This window comes from Corvus brachyrhynchos, unplaced genomic scaffold (assembly GCF_000691975.1).
Source record: "Corvus brachyrhynchos isolate BGI_N302 unplaced genomic scaffold, ASM69197v1 scaffold440, whole genome shotgun sequence".
In the NCBI taxonomy this organism is placed as follows: Eukaryota; Metazoa; Chordata; class Aves; order Passeriformes; family Corvidae; genus Corvus; species Corvus brachyrhynchos.
In genome coordinates, this window is record NW_008235750.1 from 105055 (window position 1) to 109762 (window position 4708).

Consider the following 4708-nt stretch of genomic DNA (forward strand, 5'->3'; position numbering starts at 1 on the left):
GACGATGGGAGAGGGGTGGAGGGTGTGGTCTGGGAGCCATAAACGGAGTGGGACGGATATGGGAGCCACAAAGCTCAGTGAAAGGGGCAAGTCGGACCCCCATAGTAGGAGGTGGGTGGCATCCCCAAACCAAGTTCTGGGGAAACCTGGAGATTGGAGGTATGATTGGAAGGGGGTGTGAGAGGGTGGAGAAGAGGGTCTTTTGGCTTCCAGACTGAGTGTGAAGGGGCTGAGTTCCCAATACTGAACCGGGGTGTTGGGGACACCCCAAAACCAAGCTGTGGGGGGAGCTGGGGATTGCAGGGACCATGGGAAATGGATGAGAGAATAAGGAAAACTGGGGGTGCGACAGTTGGCAGGGGCATCCCACGGGGGTCCTTAGCCAGATGCTCTGCTCAAATGGGGTCAAACAACACGAACAATGCCCTGTTTGCATACATGCCAAGCAGTAAATGAAGAAGGGGGCTCCCACTGCTTTTGGGGTTGAATGGCAGTGAGGTAAGATACAGTAGATCTGTTAAAATACCAGGATAAAGGAACAATCAAGTGATTCCACTGATAATTTATCCAAAGCTGCTGAGCTGGCACAGCTGCCTGAGCACATCTGACTGACAGTGCAAGACTTCAGACTATAAAAGCCCCATCCCAAATTTTAACTGTGGTGTCTCCTGATGTATCCATTCTTAGGGGGAGACGGATGTGGAGATTCTTCCCTGGAATAAGGACACCCCTCAAGGACTGGAGCTCCCACTGATGTGCAAGGTGGGGACACAGGGACCTCCCACTGCACAGCCCGGCTGCTTTTGGAGTGTCAACACATGTTTGGCACTGGGGATTGCACGTGGAGGGGGAGCTTGGCAACAAGAAAATGTGACTGAAAATCGGGAACTAAACTCTTTAACTCTGTAATTTCACTATTAGAAAGCAGCTTTACTTTATTTCGGTGCCAGGTGTGCACAGGGGATATCTACCCCTATCACACACTCAGCTATCTAACATATTCATTTGTATCTATATAACTAATACATATTAATACATTTCCCAAACTCATACATACATGCTAAACATTCCCCTCGAATTCTTTTACATATTCCCATCACTTCTTGGAACTCATTTATATTAGAGTAGGGGTCATTTGAGGGTCTCTGGTGGTCACCTGGGGAACATCCTAATCCTCAAATTGTCCCTATTTGGTCACAGGCCTCAAAAAAAGTGTCTTCTTGAATACATCCCTGCTCTGAACATGGATCACCAGATCTCTCCACAATGTGGGTCACTGGATCATCCAATGTTGGGCCTCCAACGCGTGGAGAAGCTGAAGCAATAGACAAAGCTCTTCCCCCAGCAGGGGTACTCATAGGGCTTCCCTTATTGGTGGGTGCATTTGTGTGAGGTCAAGGCAGAACTGCGGGAGAAGCTTCTCCCACACTCCCAACACTCACAGGCTTTCTCCCAAATGTGGATGTGTTGGTGGGTGACGAGCTTGGAGCTACAGTTGAAGCTCTTCCTGAAGCTGGTACAGCGGAGGAGCCTCTACCCCTGATGCCTGATGAGAACTGAGATGCTCTGAAACCTCTTCCCACACTCAGGACACCTGTAAGGCTTCTCCCCGCTGTGGGTCTTCTGGTGGCAGATCAGGTAGGAGCTGATGCTGAAGCTCTTCCCACATTCCTGACACTTGTAGGGCCATTCCTTAGTGTGCAGGCACTGGTGGGTGATGGAACCATCACTGAAACTTTTCCTGCATTCCTCACACTGGTAGGGCCGTTCTCCTGTGTGGATCATCTGATGGTAATTCAGGCAGGAGCTCTTCACGCATTCCCCACAGCTGTAGGGCCATTCCTGAGTGTGCAGATGCTAGTGGGTGATGAGCTTGGAGTTTTGACTCAACCTCTTCCCACAGTCGCGGCACTCATAGGGCTTCCCTTACTGGTGGGTCCGTTGGTGTCTGATCAAGGCAAAGCTCTGGTTGAATCTCTTCCTACATTCAGGACACTCATAGGGCCTCTCCCCGGTGTGCGTCCATTGATGCCTGATGAGATGTGAGCTGTTTCGAAACCTCTTCCCACACTCAGGACACTCGTATGGCCTCCCCTCTGTGTGTGTCTGCTGATGCCTGATGAGAACTGAGCTGCTCCGAAACCTCTTCCCACACTCAGGACACTCGTAAGGCTTCTCCCCGCTGTGGATGCGCCAGTGGATGACAAGGTCGGACCTGCGGACAAAGCTTTTCCTGCAGTCAGGGCACTTGAAGGGCCGTTCCCCCGTATGCAGGCGCTGGTGGGTGAGGAGGTTGGAGCTCTGACTGAAACTCTTCCCACATTGCCCACACTTGTAGGGACGTTCCCCCGTGTGCACTCGCTGGTGGGCAGCGAAGGTGGAGGCATCACTGAAGGTCTTCCCACATTCCCTGCACCTGTAGGGCCCTTCCCCAGTGTGGATGTTCCGGTGGCGGATGAGGTGGTAGCTCTGGCTGAAGCTCTTCCCACATTCCAAGCACTTGTAGGGCTTCTCTCTGTTGTGAAGCCGCTGCTGGACCACCAGCTCCGAGCTCTGGCTGAAGTTCCAGCCGCCTTCCCGGCACAGGGGGGGTCTTTCCTGTTCAGAACTCCATGGGCTGGGTTTGCAGCCCCCCCTCGTGTGGGATTTCCGGGGCTTTTCCTCCTCGTTGAATTCCTGCGCCATGAAGCCACTCAAAACGGCCTCTTCCACGAGGTTCTGCTGGGGGAATTTGTCCTCTTTGGTCTCTCTCCACAGCTCATTGTCTGGGGAAGGAAGGAATAAGGAGAGGAAAGAACAAAGAGAAGGAAGAAAGAGAAGAAGGAATGAAAAAAAAAAGAAAAAGGAGAAAAATGAGCAAGGAGAAGGAAGAAGGAGAAAGAAGAATGAGAGATAAGAGGAAGGAACATGTAAAGAAAGTAGTGAGGAGAGGAAGTGGGAGAGGAAGAAGAGGAGGAAGAAGGGGAGGAAGAAAAAAGGAGAAAGGAAGAGAAGAAAAAGGAACAAAGAGAAGGAAGAAACACGAAGGAAGAGGAGGAAGAAGAGAAAGGAAGGAGGGAAAGGAAGAAGGAGAAAACAAGAAGGAAACAGAAGGAAGGAGAGGGAAGAGCAAGGAGAAGAAAGGAGGAAAAGGATCAAGGAGAGGAAGAAAAGGAGAACAAGGAGAGGAAGGACAAGGAGAGGAAGGGGTTTGATTCTGTGCCAGAGGGAAGGAGAAGGAGATCCCCCCAAATTCATCCCCGGCAGGACGGTGTCGGCAGCGGGGCTGTCCTGCAGCCAGGGGCGATGCTGGGCTGGGAGATGGAGCAGGAGAGAGGGGGAAAGGGGCGGTGACTTCCTCCTCACCTGCATGGGTGTTCTAGAGCATCTTCCTCTTCCTCACAGCCTCCTCTTCCATCCAGCTAAGGGTTGGGAATGAAAAATCCTGTTTTGCTGGAATAAACAAGGTGGGGGGGGGTCCTCCTGTCCAACTCCATCTCTAGAAGTCACTGGGCATCCTGTGTAAAATCCCCTCTAAAACACCAAGATTCAGCCCAAAAAAAAAAAACAAACCCCGAAGATTTAGCCCCCAAAAACTTCAAGGCAGCCCCCAAACCCCCAAAACATCACATTTCAACAAAAAAACCCCTCCAAAATTTGATGATTCAGCCCCCAAAAACCTGAACCACCAACATTCAGCCCATAAAACCCCTCTTAGGAGTTCCCTCTCTCTAGTCTCCCTACTCTGGGTTTGTGGGAGGTTCTGCTTCTCTGTGCTGCTGAGGGTCCAGCAGGTTCCCCTCTCCAGGGTCCTCCACTTATGGGTGCCCGGGATTTGGAAGGTCCCAGGGGTCTCTTCTCTTCCAGCTCTGTCTCAGAGTGATGGGTTCCCAGGGGTTCCCCCTCTTAATGCTCCCTCATCTCTGGGTTGCCCCCATCCTCCAAGGTCTCAGGGGTCCCCCTTCTGTAGCTGGATGCTCTACCTAGAATGGGGTCAAAGAATTCAAACAATGCCCTGTTTGCAAAGCCCCTAGTGGTAAATGAAGAAGGAGGGTCATGCTGGTTTTGGGGTAAACAGGTCATGGCGTGCCCCCTCTTCCCCCGGCCCCCCGCCCCAGCAACTTCCAGCACCCCACAGCAGGTTGGAAGCTCAGGGGGCCAGCCCCCTTTCCTACATCCTCTGCTCCACGGCCGCCGCAGCACCGGCTGCTGGGTGGGGGGAAGCCCCCCATGAGCCCCTAGGGATGGATCGGTGTGTTGGAGACACCCCCAGCGCGGATCCGCCTCCCCCAGGGCCGCAGGCAACCCCTCCAAGGATTAAGTAATGGAGATACGAAGGTTCCCCTTTTGGGAACCACTCTTCCGCTGTCCCACATCCCTTTATCTTCCCTCTCCCGCTCCTTTCCCATCGTCCCCCCAGATCCCAGCTCCCCCCCAGCTCGGTTTGGGGCTGACCTACCTCCTTTACCGCTCTACTTGGGGGTCCCCCCCCGTTTTCTCCCTTCTTCCCCCCGTTCACATCGTGTCCCGTCCCCCCTCTCATGCGAGAGCTCCTGGCCCGCCTCCGGACGGATGGAGCGGAACTGGGGGGAGCGGAACTGGGGGGAGCGGAAGGAACAGGAAGGATAGAGGAGGAGGAGGAGCAGGAGCCGGATAAAGAAGAGAAGCCGGAAGAGGACGAGGAAGAGGAGAAGAAGAAAAAGAAGAAAAAGAAGAAAAAGAAGGAAAA

General features: G+C 53.1%; 1 protein-coding gene and 1 pseudogene across 1 annotated transcript in view; one reads left to right on the forward strand and one right to left on the reverse strand.

The window, feature by feature from the left end:
- LOC108444731 (zinc finger protein 420-like) overlaps nucleotides 1-4708 on the forward strand; it is a 12258-nt gene that overhangs the window by 4926 nt on the left and 2624 nt on the right.
- Nucleotides 907-4321, reverse strand: LOC108444715 (annotated as a pseudogene).